The sequence below is a fragment of the Cryptomeria japonica genome, chromosome 7 (assembly GCF_030272615.1).
Source record: "Cryptomeria japonica chromosome 7, Sugi_1.0, whole genome shotgun sequence".
NCBI lineage: Eukaryota > Viridiplantae > Streptophyta > Pinopsida > Cupressales > Cupressaceae > Cryptomeria > Cryptomeria japonica.
In genome coordinates, this window is record NC_081411.1 from 580,426,424 (window position 1) to 580,445,858 (window position 19,435).

Below are 19,435 nucleotides of genomic sequence, written 5' to 3' on the forward strand. Positions count from 1 at the left end.
GTGGAAGGACGCTACTATTGATCACTTGATGGTCAATGCTTATGATCTTTCTGATGATTCCTCACAAGAGGATGATGTCTCCTCTTAGGATGAGGTTGTGCCTCAAATTGCTTTTGAAGCTTCTGTTGACCCTCCTGTTACTAGTGATGTGGCATCTTCTATCCTTGAGGCTCCTAATTTTGTTTCTCCTATTTTGCACCATCCACTCGCTTTTGGTGAATCTACTTCGAATGTTGTTCTGCAACAATCTACTGTTGTTGTGGACAATAACTCTGTGGGGTCCTCCCCACTTGACTCTTCTATTGTTGATCTCAATAGTAGTATTTCCTGGACAGTGGTTTGTCGTAGGCGGAAGGGGAATTCCCCCTCCCCCCTACCCCAAACCCCTTTGTGTCAAGATTTGGGTATTCCTCCCCACTCTTGAGTTCAGTTTTGGGTTGCTACTGGTTTGGAAAGCTTCTAATAGTGTTTTTCTTTTTGTTAGATGTTTGTCCAACCTTGTTTTGTTTTGGGTTCATTCCTTTGTTTTGTTTCTTTTCTTTTTTCCCACCTATGGGCTATTGTATTAAGGGTCAACACCCTTATTCTTATTGCTATTCGAATAAAAAACAAAATGAAAAAAGACCAAGAAACAAAAGAGAAAAAGACCAAAAAAAGTTGTGCAAGAAGGTAAGAGGTGGCGAAAGGAGTGTAGAGGAGTGAACACGGGAGACAAGCAACATATCTTTTCTAGGGTAGGCAAATTTTGATTGATAGGGAAAGAGGTCCTCAAACACTGCGTACTTTGCAATAGGAGCCAACACAATCCCACTTTCCAATCCTAGGAGGGGACAAGAATCGTTACAAAAGACATTTGGCCAAGATCACTCGTAGAAGAAAGAAAAGAATGGAAACGGGCAAAATGGAAGGCAAAGGTATAGACCAGCTATTGGTAGGTTCGAAGGCAATATAGATGTGCAACAAAAGCCTAAAAATGGAAAATCCAAGGTGATGTCATCAAAGATCGTTGCTCTGACTATGGATCGTTTGAAGGATCAAATCTTCCTGATTAAGCAGTGTGGAGATAGTTGTCCCCATGACAAGATCATGGGATAATGGAAAAGAACCTTTGAAGGTAGAGTAAATATGTGTCCCTTCTAAACTCTTTTTTCTCATAAAATACATTCTCCCTTCACTAAAGCAAAGATCCTTAATGGTGATCTTCTATTCTTAGAAGAATTGAGTTTTCACTATCTAGAGTAGACACCAAACTTTGATTCGATGAAATACACACTTAAGAAAGTCCACATGTGGATTAACCTTGTGGGTCTCCTCGTATAATTCTGGAATATTGATGCCCTAATCAAGATGGAGGATGTTTTGGGTAGCTTTCTAGGAGTCGGTGAATATTTTCTTAATGGGAAACCAAGGGCAAAGGAGAATATATTTGTGGAGATTGACATGAGATCTAGGATCTATGAAGAACTTGAGATCATCTTCGAGTTTGGAAGGTGGTTTCAAAAAGTGGCCAAGACAAAGGGGTTTGTCTTTGGTCACTACCTTTTGAGGAGAACTATAGAGGCAAGAATTTTTGGTATGACAGATGAGGCCAAATGTGCTTATAGTAAGGAAAATAGCGCAGAGGTCCCTAGAACAAATGAAGGTTTGTTTTTAGGGTTAGTCACTTCAAAGCAAGTTATGGTGTCCTAGATGGTGATAAAGGATCAGAAGAAGGAGCAAGTGCTGGGGAAAGAGAATGAGGTGATGGTAGATGGAGAGTAAGGTAATATAGTGAAAAAGTGAAAGCTTTGGAATTCATTAGATCTTGGTTCTAGAAACCTTGGTAATAAATAAGGAACAACACCAAATCCAAATAAAATAGTTGAAAGCGAGGAGGTCTACACCCTGAACTTCCAAATCCAAGGCAATCAAGGCTTAAGGATGATAATTGATAGGTAGACATGGAGGCAAAGGTATAGTCTCTTGAGATAAAGGAGGAGATTGGGGCATTACAGGAGGAAGATGTGATAGAGAGAGGTTTATTTCCTAAAAAGATATGGCCTGGTAGAAATGGAGGCAGTTTGTGATTTCCTAGGGATATCAAGTGAGCAAGAGAAGTTCGTTGAAACCAACCTAGCCTCAAGCAATGAGCTACAATTTAAGAAGCAAGAATTTTTGTAGGAATTTTTGAAGGTTGGAGAGATAGAGGAAGAAAAAGAAAGAGCTCTTGTTTAGTGGGGCTAAGTGATAGGGGATAAATGAGTAAGAGTTGCATGACTAAAAGAGATTGGGCATTAATCAGACCCCTTCTACCAAAACCAAGCTAGATTGCGACAAGTCTGTTGGTAAAGGGAAAGAGAGGAAATTCCTATAGGAGCTCAAAAACAAAGAGGAAGAAGCATAAGATCGGCTCATAATTACCATGATAGTAAGGTCATGGAAGGAAGTCCCCCTTCCCAAGGGGCCATAAATCTCCTTACGTGGAATGTTAGGGGCTTAAATACCCCTAACAAAGCGTCTGGTCAAGCACATGCTAAGTTTAGAAAAGGAATATATTTTTCTTATCTAGGAAACCAAATTGACCAAGTTAGAGATGGAACATTTATCCAAGAAAGTCAAAAATTGTAAGGTGAAAGTAGTTCAATCAGAGGGAGCCTTGTTTTTCTTAGGAATTATTTGGAACCCTTGCTCGATAACTTTTGAGATTCTATTAAACGGAAAAAATTGGTTAGGTGGATTAGTGCAAGTTGCATATATGCTAACCTAAATGTCTTATTGACAAATGTTTATGGGTTGATCCCATGTCCAAAGAAGAAATAAATGTGGAATGAGCTTGATGGATTAATTGCCAATAACCCCTCCCCTCATGCTATCATTGGTGGTAATTTGAATGCTATTTTACATCAACAAGATAAACAGGGAGGAATTCAAAGGATGAATTAGTCACAAAAGGAATTCAAAGACTAGGTGGACAAGAACAACCTTCTTGAAATACTATAAGCAAATGCATCCTTCACCTAGAATAATAGAAGGTTAGGCTTCATCCACATTGTTGAGAAACTAAACAGATTCTTCTTCCTGGGGAATCTAGCCACCTTCTCCTTTAGCATGGAGGGATCCATCCTCCCCTTCTTAGGGTCAAATCATTATTTAGTTAAACTTTTGCTCATTGGGGATAACAAACCTATCAGGTGTCCTTTCAAATTTGAGAACATGTGGATGAAAGATGCAACCGTCTTCATCTTGATCAACACCTAGTGGTCTAAGGAGAAGTTATTAGGGATCTAAACTATTTTACTTATGTCAAAGTTGAAATGGGTGAAGCAAAAGCTTTTGCAATTGAACAAGTATTATTTTAAATACATCTTTGCAATCAAGCAAGGCCTTAAGGAGGAACTTGTAGCATGGGATGGATCAAAATGAATTCATCAAAGAAAAAGATATTCTAAGAGATTAGGAATATATCTTGGCAAAGGAAGAATTTTTTTGGAGACAAAAGTTGAGGGAGACATGGATAGTAGTGGGGATAAAAACTTAAAGTTATTTCACAGTGTCACTAAACAATGGAGGGATCTAAATAGAATTTTCAAACTAAAGAAACAAGATGGCTCATCCACATAGGATCCTGAAGAGATAGCTAAGAAGGCATCATCCTTCTTCTCTAGTGTGCTAAGGAACCTGGAAGGTTTGGATTTGTTGGTTAAACAAGAGTTCCTAAACCATATTCCAAACTTGATTACAAAGGCTCAAAATAGAATCTTGGATGCAAGATTGACTAAGGAGGAAATTGAAGAGGCACTGAGACAACTTAACCCCAACAAAGCTTCAGGACCGGATGGGTTCCCTACTAGATTTTTTCAAAAATATTAGCATTTTCTTGGAGTAGAGCTAGTGGAAGCATTGGAGGCAGCTACAAATTCTGAAAGATTTCTAAGATAAATCAACAATATATTCATTGCCCTTATATCGAAGAAGGAGAAGGATTTCAACATGAATGAATTTATCTTTGTTTCCCTTTTCAACATAATCTATAAGATAATGGTGAAAACCATGGCAAATAGATTAAAGAAGATCCTTCCCAACATCATCTCTAAAGAGTACACAAGGTTTGTTCCAGGAAGGCTAATTTTAGATGGTGTTATAATTTCTCAAGAGGTTGTTATTCACTCAATTCAAAATAATAGGACACCAAGCATGCTCATCAAATTAGACATCAAGAAAGCTTATGAGAAGGTGGATTAGAGCTTACTTTGCAATATTTTGGAAGCCTTTGGCTTCAGTAAACAATGTATTAATTGGATATACTACTACATTTCCATCCAGAGATTCTCAGTCTTGGTGAATGGCTCCCTTGAGGGTTTCTTCAAGTGTTCAAGAAGCTTAAGATAAGGAGAATCTTTGTCTTTGTTCCTATTTATTATTATTGTAGAAGCCTTAGGTAGAACATTTAAAAGCTTTCAGGACAAAGGATTGATCGAAGGAATCAAAGTGACAAGCTCATTGTAAGCAATCTCTCATTAGCAATTTGTTAATGAAATTATGTTGTTTGGGGTTTTAAAGAACAGGAAAGCCTGACTTTTTTAGAGGATATTGGACCCCTATGTTGCAACTTTAGGGCAAAAGATTAGTCATGACAAATCTAAGATCTTCTTCTTCTCAATGCTACCAAGAAAGGAAATGGAGATTGTGAGAATTTCAAACTTCAAATTGTAGAAGCTTCCATGTTCTTACCTACAATTGCCACTTGATAAGAAATTGAAAACCTCAAAGTTGTGGGATCCCCTTAGGGGTAAAATGGATAAGAGACTTTCCTCATGGAAGGGAAGATGGTTATCCTAGGCTATTTAGATTATCATGCTAAGGTTGTCATCTCGGATATGCTAATATACATGTTTTCCTACCTTTCCCTTTTAGTGGGGGCTAACTTGAAGATGGTCTAGAAAATGAAAAAAAACATTAGCAAGTTCTGGCCAAAAAGAAAAAGGCGTCTTGATCCTGTGGGATAAAATATTTAGGCCTAAGGACCCTAGAGGGGTTGGTCTCTAAAACCAAATGTGGAAAAATAAAGCTTTTAGGAGCCAAGTTACTATGGAGAATGTATAAGGAAGTTCCCCATTTGAAGTGGGTCAAAATCCTTCAAAGGAAATATTTGGGCAATGATAACTCAACTAATATTTTTAGAACAACTGATCCCCCCTATGGATCACTGGTCTGAAATTCCATGCTCGAGTATAGGACAATCATCACAAATTCTTTAATATGGGACATTCATGATGGAATCCAGGCCTTGTTCTAGGAAGACTCATGGGGAGGCTACTTGAGAATTGATAGTTTAATGGCCACAAAACAAACCAAAGCCTTCCTAAAGTAACATTTGGGTGTAGTGGTCAAGGACTATGTTTTTCTCATCAATCGGGATATGTCACTTGGTTCTCGAAGGATTTTCAATCTCTCCCTCTGCCTATGGTATAGGTCAACCATTTATTGGAGATTTTGAGAAAGGATTTGGTCTTTCGAAGTGGGTAGGATAAGTTTATATGGATAGGATCAAAGAATGGTCAATTCAATGTTAGGGATGGCTATAATTTGATTATCAAACAAGAGCACTTTCACAAAATGAAAATTCCCATACAGTTGTGCTACAAAAAATATTTTTTGAATAAGGGAAAACAGGTTTTAAAGAGGGCCAGAAACCACATACAACAGGTTTTGAAGGGACCCAAAACCCAATAGATTTTATCGGGATCTAGAACCCAACAAGGCAGGATGCGCAAAGTTATTAATAATGAAAACTACAACCAAAAAACTAGCACAGCTGACTCTACAGCTTCCAACAAAAGCAAAACAAAGTTGTTAAAAAGAATCGACATAGAAAACCAGCAGACCTAATAGATAAAGAAAGGGTAGAAACCCCAAAGAGACAAGCTACCTGAGAAACTACAGGCAACCCAAAACAAACAGAGCACAACTCCTCACAAGGGTTAAGACAACCCCCTCACTTAGGATTTCCCTTTGGGACCCTTCATGTGGGATCGAAGGGTCATGTCAAAAGAAGGCAAGGACCTCTTAGACCATTTACCTTTAACTGTTATCTAACCATCTTTAACTTTAGCAGCCTCATCTTGCCACTCCAATGAATTTAACGCAGGAAAATCAGCAGTTGAGGGATAGCCAACAAACAACGAAGCTCCAACAGGCATAGCAAGACTTGGGTTAGAAACACCCCTAGAAACAACAACAGGCACAGGGACTGCTCCAGCAACCTCCCTAGACACATGAACAACAATGTTCTAGAAAAAATGTTGCTTGCCTAAAGTTAAGGGTTTTGCATGGGTTGCCCTTCAAGGTAAAATTCTTACCTAAGACAAATTCAGAAGAATGGGATATGTAGGACCTTCAAGATATGCTCTTTGTGGGGAGTCAAAGGAGATAGTTGATCAAATGCTTTTGGGATGTCCCTTCTCCAATGCTTGTTCGACATGGTCATGTGCCAAATTGGGACAAATATATACCCTCTTGAATGACATTGTGATCCTATTCAAGGCATGAGCAACCCTCCTGAATGACATTGTGAGCCTATTCAAGGCATGACCAATCACCCATAGATTTTCCCTTAATAGCTACCTTTAGGTCTCAAGTCCCTCACTACTTCTATGGGAAATTTGGAAAGAGTGAAATAGGAGGATCTTCCAAGATAAGGTAATGGCATTGAAACAATTTTTAAACAAAGTTGAGGTTACAATTGTAGAACTCGTCAATAGTAGGTTTGTCGTGCATCTCACAAAAAAATCTCATTTCACTGTACGGGATAGAAAAATGGGACTTAATTGGCATGGTTTGAAGATCCATCCTTTCATTGGTGTGGGTGGCAAGTATATTGATCTCATCAGAGCCCAAATTCTATGAAAACCCCCACAATTGGGATGCTTTAAGATGAATTTAGATAGAGGATCTAGAGGTAACTCAGGTCCCTCTAGTGTCAAATGTAAAGTTTGACTTTGGGATGGCTCAACTATAGATAGATTAGCAGTGCCCTTGAAACAATACACAAATAATGTTGTAAAACTTAAGACATTAATCCAAGATTTATTAGGTAAAGATCTCAAAATCTCAAGGTTGGAGATAGAAAGTGATTCCTCCATGGTGGTTAATGCAGTTTGAGTGAGGGCTACAAAAAATGGAAGCTCAATGCACTGCTTGACAAAGATATGACGCTTCTCAAGTTTTTTTGAAGACTTCATGATCAATCACACATATCACAAGGAGCATATGGATGTTGACACATTGGCTAATGTGGTTGTTGACAAGGTAGAGATGGGTACAATCGGACCTAGATGATGCGCTAGTGGCAATAGTAGGCATACACATTTCCCAAGGCTTCAGGCATAGGATGCATTTATTTCTGCAAAGATAAAGTACAAACTTGGGGTACCTAGAGAATTGGCCTTTTTTCTGCTTTCTATCCTTTTAGAGATCAACTTTTCAAAGATGAAAATTTGGCCCTTATCAATTATTCACGACATCTCAATGTGGCAGCCTCTTCGAAAATGATAGGACTCTGCATTTATGTTAATTATGTTGCCAGCTATGTTGGCTCATAGAGGATATCAACAACCTTGTTATAAATGAGTAGTCATGTGCTTCACTCTTTGTATCAACTTTTTTAGATATGGATTCTCCAATACGATTAAAGAGTGACAAAAAGAAAATGTCATTCCTTGGGTATATTTCAGACCAACAACTACAAATGGTCTGCAATTCCCCAATTATTTTAACAATGGATGCCATAAGGATGGTGTTGGGCAAGGAGTTTTTGACCTCTGCCAAGGGGTATTAGGTAAATACAAATATCTCTTCTCACTTTCTGGCCTCGTTGCTAGACCTTAGTGAGACAAAGGTACAAACTTTTCTTTTGCTTCGGCTTGTCTTTAAGGTTGATTTCTTAGTGGATGATATTGATATTATGGTTGTGGTTGTGGCAGAACCAAGCATGGACATTTTTTGATCGGATAACATTCTGAATATGTATGAACTGGGATCAGACTGCTTAAATCACACACACTAAGCTTTTACTTCTAGGCTTAAAAGTGTTAAACATTTAGAGTTGACTGATATTTTCTAGACTTAATATGTTGCTTGGGATGGTGGTTGCCAAGCAACCTTTCATTTGAAACCTAGATGCGTGTGGGTTGGAGCGGCACCGTCCAAGAGTTTCTTTTGGAGGGTGGTTGGCATCAAGACGAAGGATAAATTTTCCTAGCTAGAGAAATTTGTGAAGGTTGTCAGCTCAAAGGCCTTCTATGAAGAAGACTAAAGTGTTGGGGCAGTTTTTTGTCTTTGTTTTTTTAAGACCCGTGTATGGCTACGCTAGTATCCTGGAGAAGGGGTGGTTATTTTGCAGGTAGGTTGTCAAGGTTTGTTTGGCACTCGGTGTAGGCAACTTGCATTGTTTCGAGTCTTTTTGTTGGTGTCCTCACTCGACCTATGGGGCACATGGCTTCTTTTGGCTAGGTTTCTATTTTGTGTATGAGTCCATGACAACAATTTTGTAGAAGTTTAGGGCTCATTTTTGGAACTTTGACTAGCCTCATTTTGTAATCAAACGATATTTTTATTATTATCAATATAATTACCGCAATCTTGGTTGTGCCTTATGAATCAAAAAGAAAAAAAAAACGAAGACAAAAAGAACAAAAATATATATATATATATATAATGTTGTAAAATTCTAATACATTAAGACCAAGAAAGTGGATAATTTTAAACAAAGAAAAATTAAAAATAAAGAGGAGACAAAAAGAAGAAAAAAAAATACTATTAATGATTCCATAAAATATTATTTATAATATAACAGAAAAAAACAAGAAACAAAACAAATAAATAAGAAATTAATAAACTCAAAAATAATAAAATGACAAGGTGACAAATAATTAAGAACTAAAATCTTATATTAAAAAATAACACAAAAAATAGATAAAAAAGAATATAATCATAAAAATAATAAAAAGACCAAAAACTAAAAATGAAAAAGACAAGGAAGCAAAAAAGTAAAGGACAAGAAATTTAAAATACTAATATTTATTATAATATTGCCAAATTTAGAAACCAAAACAAGAACATTACAACCAAAAAATTTACAAACTAAAAAGTAAATATAATAAAAAACAAGGAAAACAAAAGTAAAAATAAAAAAAGGAAATACAAAATTACAAAATAGAAAAATTATGAAAACTACCAATGATAAGAAAAGGAACCCAAACCAAAATATATGAAAAAATAACAAACAAAAATGTCCCACACGATGGAGAATTTGAAATCTTAGACCCCGTCACAGTCTCTCGCCTACTCTCCTGGACGCTCCCTTGTTGCTGTTGATCTTTCGGCCGGCACGGATGGAGCTACTGTCGGTGGTCCCTCCTAGGCGTCGGTGGTCGTTGGGGCCCCCATCTAGACTCTGCTCGATTTTTTGATAGGGTCCCCCCCTCATCTTCACACAGAGGGGATGGAAGAGGGTTTATCCCTATCTCTTGTGCCATCTCTATTAATGTGAATAATGAGTCTGAACAAGAAATAGAGAACAATGTGAAGTTTTTCACGTAGCATAGTGCTATCTGCAGATTCAAGGGTATCTGGCCCAGCCTTCCAGAGTTGCATAAATGGATTTCCCAACACTAGAATCCCCTCATTTCTAGTACAGTTCACATATACCCTATGGCTAAAGGTTTCTTTGTTTCTAAATTTGAGAATGTTGAGGATAGAAGAAAAATCCTATGTGAAAGCTTTTTCTATGAGAAAGATAATATGCCGCTCTTGTCCAAACCTTGGCACTCTGATTTTAACCCCCTTTCAGAGAAGTTAAATAAAATCCCGATCTGGGTCAGGCTTCCTAACCTTCCTCTCCACTTGTGGGTTGATTCTCTCTTTGAGGAAATCGGTGATGTCACTGGGAGCTTCATTATGGTGGATAATGACTCCTATGGGCTTTATCATACTACTTTTGCTCATATTATGGTTAAGCTAGATGTTTCTAAGGGCTTGCCAGCTAAAATTGCCATTGATTCCTCTTGTGGCAGTTGGGTCCAAACTTTGGATTACAAAGGTATTTCTTTCAGGTGTTGTAGATGCTTCAAAATCGGCCATGCGGCTAGGAGTTGTGGGCTTGAGAAGAAAAATTGTGTGGCCTCATGGTGGTCAGGGCCTCACACCGATATTATACTGTTAGGAAACTGTTGGACTCTTCTAAAGAGTCATTAGCTATTGGGGTTTCTACTTTCACTGGCTCGGATTCTGTAAAGATGATGAAAGATTCTTCGACTACCACTAAGGATTTTTTTGAGATTAAAGATTTTGTGATACAGGATGTTGTTGTCCCCTCTATTGAAAATGGATTGTTGTCTCTTACCCCGTTGGCTGCTTCACCATGTGTTGACACAACTTTCGCGCCCCATTTGCTAGTTGCGGTCCTGTGTTCGCGACGGTTGCTGCTCCATCTTCTGATGCTCTTTCTCCTAATCCAGTAAGATCGATGTTGGGCCCTTCGAACTGGTCAGTTGCGGCTGCTAAAGTTGAAGAAGGGTGGATTACTGTTAAGGGGAAGCATTCAAAGACATCCAAACCTTCTTTTGATATGACTCTTCATTCCCACAAGGCCAATTGTAAATCTTGAGGGCCCTTGTAGTTGATTGTTTGGGCTGGCTTTCATGGCCTTGTCTTTGGTTGAGCTGACTGTTGTCATTAGAAGCAGTCTTTGCTTCTTTGGTTGTGGCTCTCTCTATGTTGTGTATTTTTTGTTGCTGGCTTTTTGTTTTCAACCAGCTATCCTTTTTGTGGTTGTTGTCTTATATTTTTCTAGTGGACTCTGATGACTATCTTTTGAATCTCTGATGTAAAAGGTTTTAGGGGCCCTTCAAAACCTGTTTTCCCCTAATAAAAAACAAACAAAAATTAACAAAAAAAAAACAAGAAATCAAGTAGGATAAGAAGGAAACAATAAACAAGTGCCATGTAGTGGCTAGTACTTGCCTTTTTAGTAAAAAAATGTTTAGTTAATGGATGAGTTATAACATATTGTTTCAACAATAGTTTGAAATAATATATTTTTTCAAGTCATATGTATTACAAATATGTAGTAGAGTGCCCACAATTGTAGTATGTAATGAACAAATTGATATTCAAAGTTAAAGGTGTTTGATTGTTTAAACATTTATAGTTATTGCATAATTACTCTAATTTTTAAAATAATAATTAATATGTTCAAACTCTAACATCATATAATTATATATTACACTCATCTCTATAACTTTAATTCTAAAGTTAACAACCTTAACGATTGATCTAAGTTTAACCCTAACCTTAATTTTAGTCTTATGTCTAGCCTAGTTCAAATTCTAGTTTTAACCATAACCCTAATCCTATTTTTTCCTTAACTCCATCCCTAGTCCTTAATCTAAAAATCTATAAGTGTAATTATTATAAATATTTCTAAATAATTTGTAATTAATTTAAATTTAAATTTAATGGTGGCATAAAATAAATTAAGTGATCTTTATAAATCATTATTACTTAAAATGTATTAGCATGTTTGTAATTACTATTTTTGTAAATGTATAATATGTTTTTATATAATATATTAAATTATGATAAGATTGAATACTTTTAAAATTTATACAAAACAAAAACAAAAAATACTACAATTAAAATAAGATTTCTAAATTGATATTAAAAAAATAGATAGATAACATTGTTACAAATATTTTATAAATTTAAAAATATATATTTATAAAAAGTATGTTCTAACCATTATGTGAGGCATGTTTAATTATTTATTTTTAGTTTGAAATTTCGCATCCCCTTAAATATATGTTTGTAATATTAGTTCTCATTATTATTATATTTTTGAAATTAAATTTAATAATTATTATTATTAATTAAATTTATATACTTAAAATGTAGTTTATATATTATAATAATGATAATTTATAAATCATTATTGGTTAAGATTTCATACACTTTTGAAGTTTAGCCTCTGTAATGAAAGGAAAGAAATTAAAACAATATGAAAACCCTTAAAACAATATAAGATTATTGTTTACTATCTCTAGAATTTACATGTAAAAAACATACTAAAGATTAGGTTAATGTACCTAAAACTTTGCCTAAAAAAATTCATTTAGATAGTGGATCCATGAAATCCGGTAATAAGATGTAAAGTTTTTAGCCAATTAGATTGAAGAAAATAAATTTATATAATTTAGAAACTTAAAAATCGTGCATCTTAACTTTGTAAAAATTGAACAAAAATATCAAAAGAAAAAATTCATAGTTTTAATTGGTGGAAATGCAATTGAATAATAACTAGTTAACCAAAATTGAGTGCAACCGATTGCAATAGTACTAGCCTAACGGCAAGTACTAATAAGACAAGTAAATATTAAAAATAACAATAAACAAAAAAAATTGGCCAAACCTGTTGGCAAGCGTAGCTTTGCTCGTGTGGCTAGATCTGTCGCCCAACCCTTGAAGGGGGTTCGTCCTCTTCCCTGTGCTAAATCCTCCTTTGTGGTGGTTTGTGCTCTAGTGTGTAGATTCTCTGGGCTCTGACCTTCTCTACCGGAGGACCTTCATCATTGGGTAAGTGACTCTTAGCGGCTTTAGTTGCTCACAATATTGACCTTTTCCCCTGTGTTAAAGGTTTTTTTATCGCTTCCTTCACATCTTTCGTTGATCGGGATTTGGTTTTGGGCATGTTGTGGGCTTGGGGAGTGCACTCCCTCTCTGTTAAGTCTTGGACAACTTCTTTTAACCCTCTCACTGAACCACTTAATGTGCATCCAGTTTGGGTCCGGCTCATCAATCTCCCTCTCCATTTTTGGGAGCACTCTTGTTATGAGGCTATCAATAACTCTATTGGTCATTTCCTAAAGGTCGATGAAGCTACGTCCTCAATGGACCACACTACCTTTGCCCGCATTCTTGTGAACACTAACATCTCCTCTCCTCTCCCAGGAGATGTGGTTCTTATGGTAGGGGATAGGCCTTGGTCACAACTGTTGGATTTTGAAGGCCTCCCCTTCCGCTGCAGGAGATGCTTCTCTACGGGTCATCTTGCTTCAGACTGTTCTATTTTATGCCACAAAGATGTTTCTACCTGGTGGAAGAATGCTATTGTTGACCACTTAACGGTCAATGCTCAACTCTGTGTCTATTGGCTCCTCTCATGAGGATGATGTCGATGTCATGCCCCTCACGACTACTGATGCTCATGTTTCTCCTTTTGCGGCCTCATCTCCTGAGGTCCCCACTTTTGCTTTTCCTGTTTTGCAGCCACGATCCCCTGATGTTGGATCTACTTCTGTTGTTGTTGTTTTGTCACAACCTATTGCTTCTCTACATCAGCCTCTTGTTGTTCTGTTGCAGCACTCTGTTGACACCACTATTTGTAACCCTGTGGGGTCCCTTCTAGTTGATCTCTCTTTTGATGGACCTTATGACAACATCGTCTGGACTGTGGTTTATCACAGGAGAAAGGGGAAGTCTTCTCCCATGCCCCAAACCCCCCCTCGTTGGGGTTTCGGTGGCTCTCCCCCCCTTTGAGTGGGGTTTTTGTTCTCGGGTTGGATAGGATTCCTTGCCTATCTGACTCTGTTTATTTCTAATTGTCTTTGGGTTGTTGTTCTTTTTGTAAACATCATCTCTCTTGATGTTGCTTGTTGTCTATTGATAGTTTTTGACTATGTTAAGGGTCAGCATCCTAGTTAACGCTACTTTACTAATAAAAAACAATAAACAAAAAAAGAAGAAAAATTAAAGAAAGAAAGAGAATGATAGGAAAACAAAAGAGAACCAAGGAAGCTAAATAAAGGGGAGAATGAAAAATAAAATAAAACTAGCACTTGCACCAAAAGGGGGTGCAAGGGTTACGTGGATAGTAAGATATAGATGAACTATTTGAGATGAAGATGGTGTCACATCATTATTAGAGAAATAAGTAACTAATAAAAAAAAACAATTGTATATGCTATTAAACAAATTTACAAATCCTTAAAACCCAATTAACCCAATAACATATATAACTGAAATCTATGTAACTACATATTAAATAAATAAATAATTACATAACTAATATTCATTATCCTTTAGAGGGAAGACCATATAAATGTGAGAAAAGGGGGTAAAATAGAGGGGGGAAATTAGAGCCATGGATGGTTGACAGAATGGGTCTAAGTATAGAGCATGGTTATATTTGATGTAAATCATGAAATGGCAAATCTATTTGAGTGATGAGGGCATACAAAATAGAGGTCTTCGAAGGGCATGGGAGATGAGATAAGAAAACCTAGGGAGAAGAGAATGGAATGATGACCATTTCCCCAATGTTAATTATGAGAGAGAATGAAGGATAATGAACATTAGTTATGTAATTATTTATTTGTTGAATATGTACTTATAGTAGGTTTCAATCACATTCATAAATCTATATATACAACAATAGATTTTGAGAATGTAATAGAAAATGAAAGAAATTAATTGATTTTAAGTTTTTCATATCTTTTATTATATATTATGTAAAAAAAAATTCAAATTCTTATTTGTTTGAACAATCCAAAGCCTATTAGTGAACTCTTCTTATGGTGTAGGCATTTTCTAGAATACTTGAAATGACAACCTCACCATCAAGAATTCCCTTGAAAGGATATCATTGGAATAAAGTAAGACCTCAATCAATTTTGCAAAATAAAATAAGAAGATCAATGATTCATCCACAAACTGAAAAACATGGAGAGGAGGTCCTAATCCTAAGGGCACAAGAAACTCATGGATTTAAAATTTATAATGTGAAGTCAATACAAAGAAATATTTTCAAGAGCTCTATTCCATAGAGATGTGCAAAGTATAAGTGTCTTTTTTCTTGTAGTTTTTGTCTTAATAGTTGAAAGATTAAAGGAGGTATTTACTTGAGGACCCATCATTTGAGCAATATACATATTTAACGTGAAACATTAATGACAAGAAAATATGATAGAGAGATACTAAACAATTTCTATAAAAAAATAAAATATTAATCACAATATTGTATCAAAAATTCAATAATATAAATTGATAAAAATATATTTTAGAATAAATTAATATTTATGGAAGTAAATACTAATTGAAGTGGATGATTGTCCTATCTAAATTGTAATCATTTTAAGCCCTTGGAAACTTATATAACATTGTTGTATTTTTCATCAAGGGAGAAAATTATACTATTACCAAAAAATTTAACACAATTCAAATGCAAAAAAGACTCTGGGTTTTAAATTTCTCTTACTTAAAAAAAATATTTTACTATATCATAAGTCAAACATCTTCAACCATCTTTACTTCTCTTGACTATTTGTGATTGGGCTTTATTACATTGAAATTTGGTACTTTGTACTTCTTTATGACCCCTATAAAAAAAGGAGAGTATTTGTCACCTCCAAGATGATGAATCTCAAGGACAAATTGATCCGCCGCTACCTCATTTGAACTAGCGCTAAGGTGAGCCAGGGGATAAAAGTATTAGAGTTAAATAGTTAACCGCAATTCGAGGCTCTCAGACGACTCTGTTGAGCCGTTGTCCAAAGGACGAGCACGCAGATCTGGGACACTAGCAGGACGTGTTGTCATCCTGTACGGACGAGGTACAAAGTTCGTACAAAAAGTTCCAAGTGCGATTATAATGCAATAAAATACGAAAAATAATGAAGCTAAGCTAGTAAACGCAATATACGAAATAGCAAAGATAAAATGGAAGGAGAAAAGGGAAGAGAATAGACAAACAATAGGTCCACACTATGAAGCCTCCAGAAAAATAATTTTTCTCTAATGCAACCTGCACACAAACCAGAAAGGAAAAATATTTGGGGCTACTTGGGGACTTGCCTCAGTCAAATCCCTATTTTGGTGTTTCCACCTCCACAGACAGCTAGATAGATTGCTAAAATAAAATATAAATGCAAGACAAGATAAATGATAAATGATAGAAGATGGATGTGATAAATCCCAAGATGCTCAAAGATAGGATAAATAGAGTGATGGAAAGCTATTACCAACAAGGCTTGAGAAAGCCAAGAGAGTTGCAAGAGATTATTGTGAGAGCTTGAGAGTGTTGTAGCAAAATAGAGACTATTGTAGCAAGCGAGAGATAGCTGGAGAAAGTTGTGAGAGCCCAAAGAATAAGAGAAATTGTGTCCAGAATCTAGAGAGCTTGAATGAAGAGAAAGATGGGTTTAAATGAGAGACGAGGAGGGAAAGAGAGGGTCGCGAGCCATTTAGAAATATTTGGGGTCGTTTCCACTGACATACACAAGTGACAAGTGGAAAGACGTGCTCAGAACAGTGATTCGAACATTGAGATGTCACAGGACTAATGCGTGGACGTCCATGTGGTGCGCTAGTGTCCAAATGGATCATGCTCAAAAACGACAAGAGACAAGGGAGACACGCAGCTAACATGAAACGGAAGCTGAAGGATAGTTGTTGAAAGGGGGTATTGAGCATCCTGAGAGGGAAAAGGCTGATGCAAGGGCTGAAATGAGCCTACTCAGGTGCTACGGGAATGGACACCAAAGTGGTTACAAAATATGTAGGTCGAATTACAAAAGGGTATGCAATTTTCGACACTACATTATGATTCTATACAAAATTATTTATGCAACCAAGAATTGAAGCTTTAATTTTTTATATCTAAGAAATATTTTATTATATTATACGTCAAACATCTTCAACCATCTTTATTTTTCTTTATAATTATTTGTGTTTTGACTTTATTGCTTTTAAATTTGGTACTTTGTACTTCTTATTGACCCCTATAATGAAGGGTGATGGTTTTATATAGTAACTTATTTATGATTTGCACGATCTATAGTGTTTCCTTTCTTAAACGATTTATTGCCCAAATATTTAATTGGTCATAGCGATTGAATAATGGTAATGGTGATTTATATATTTGAAATTGATTAAAGATATTTTAATCAATATTTAAATATAATATTGAATTTTTTAAAAATAATTTTTCGAGTTTTACATATCAAATTTATTTTAATTGTTAAAAATTGTCTCATAAATATATAAACCATTGAACAATCAATCTTTACTATACAAGATCGAACAACAAATATAAATATAAAATAAGAGATACAGTTCAGAAAATACAATATTAAATTGAAAGGAAAGAAACATAGAATGAAGGGTCACATGGAAGGGTTATGTTGAGAATTTCAGGGTTATAGAGGGTAAGAATGACATGAAGTTTGGGTTGAACCAAGACGTCAATCTATAAAGTATTGATGAACAATGAGTATGATGTTAGGGTTGTACAATGAATAGTTAAGATTCAATAGTGGAAATGCTTGCCATAACAATAGAAGCATTCAAAAGGACATACTTTGTTAGGTAGACTCGGCACTAAGCAAGAAAAATTACATATCACTAATTGATTAAGCGAGATTCAAATTTCATATGTCACAACTCCAATAACAAATTATTAAGAGTGTCGATCACACTCATAAGAGATAAAAACTGGTACCATAAGACCTCAACCATGTTCCATATCCCAAGGCAAGCTAATAAGCTGGCTAACAATAGATTTAGAAACCATAAAGGTTAATACTCAATGCAAACCATTGAAACCATCCTTGGCTTTGCAAAATCTGAATGGAATATGTTTGTATACGAACTAAAAAGTTATTAGACACAAATTTTCAGTGGCAGCTGGAAAAACTTGCAAGCGAAATAGAAAGAAAACAATGGAGACCATGCTTCCATATAAAGATCGAAATTAATGATATAACCCAAGCAGCCAAAGCCCAGAACCCTCAATGAAGTTGTTGTCAAGGAGACGATGCCAAGGCAAGAGCTTTAGCCTCTGTCTTAGAACAGTGACAGAATTTTGACAGACGTCCTATAGACAAAGGAGATTAGAAAATTGCATTTCATGTAGAGTAGTACTAGAAGTGCATTAGATGTTTTGTAATGGGACCAAGGAAGGAGATGGTGCAAGGAAACAAGGGAAGGTGACTAAATAAGAAAGTAGAAAAGTCTAAAAATGAACAAGAGGGCAAGGAGAAGGCAGACAAGAGGACATCAAATAAGAGAGTTAGAGAAGAGGGAGTTCAACAACGATTGTCAAGAGGGATTAATATGCCATCCTTCATCTTGATTAAGATTGGATGGATGGTTTTCATTAATGGTGATGGTCTCTAAGAATTTACGCTTAAAATTATTTTCTCTATCAATAATTTGGGTGTTTTCAAGGTAAATGTGATGTTTGAAATGGTGGGAATGTTCAGCTAAGGAGGACTTGGATATACAATCCAACCTAATATAAGCATTATTCTCTTTTATCCTAGTGCTAATGGATCATCCCGTTTCTCCTATTCCTGATGATTGATGAATCACTGTGAGTGATTCAAAATGTTGAATTAAAATGTCTCATAGGGTTTTCTCCAAAAGATTTCATTACAATTTATGGATTGTGGAAAGATTATACCAACAAGTGATGTAATTTCAAAAAATAGCGTATAATTTTGAGTTTGTATGCAAAGTTGTGGTTTTCAAAAGAAGGGCAATATTGTCAATAGTGGCAATTTTAAAAGTACCAACAATTTTGTAACTATTGGGGCAAATTTGAAAAAACTACTTACTAAAAGAGACTATTTTACTCAATTAGGAAAATAACTAGAATTTGAAATGATTTAGCAACCATATCTCTATGATTCCCAAATAGAAGGATTTGTACACACAAGGGAAATCTTCTAAAACCTTATAAAAAAACCAATTAGGAATCTAAAGCAAAGGGAGAGGATAGAATTGAATGTTACTATTCTTAGATATAGAAAGATGTAGTGAATGACTTGACATTAGTTTAAAATCATTTCATATTTGTTTATTATGAACAATATACTCCAATAAAGGGCAACCGCATATAATAATCAAGTTTTTTATCCCTCGTAGGATTTTTTCTAGGATCAATCATTGAGTTGTGTTGCATTTAAAATTTCTTTAAAATTTTATTATCTTCATTTGTTTGTGTAGTATTCATGTCATGTTCCTCCCACAATTGGTTGTTCTTTGGATTCTACGTAGAAAAATAGTTTTAAAGTTTGATTCCTTAATTTCTAGCTAGTTGATGATGGATATTACAAACCAATTAGTAACAAAGCCACAAGTTCTTTGGGTCTTGTAGGAGATTTTGGGTGACAAATAGAGGGTTTTGTGTGAATAGCCATCATTTTTTCAAATTATTTTCAAGGTGTGCAAATTGTAATGAAGTAAGCATGACCAAGTCTCATCAGAAGAAACTTCAAGACTACCAAACCAACCTAGAGCAAGTATTTAGATAGAAAAAACCTCTTTGGAAAAAACACAATATTTACATTATAGAATAATAAGTCAAGAAGAATGACCAATCTAAATTCTTAATTGAAATTAT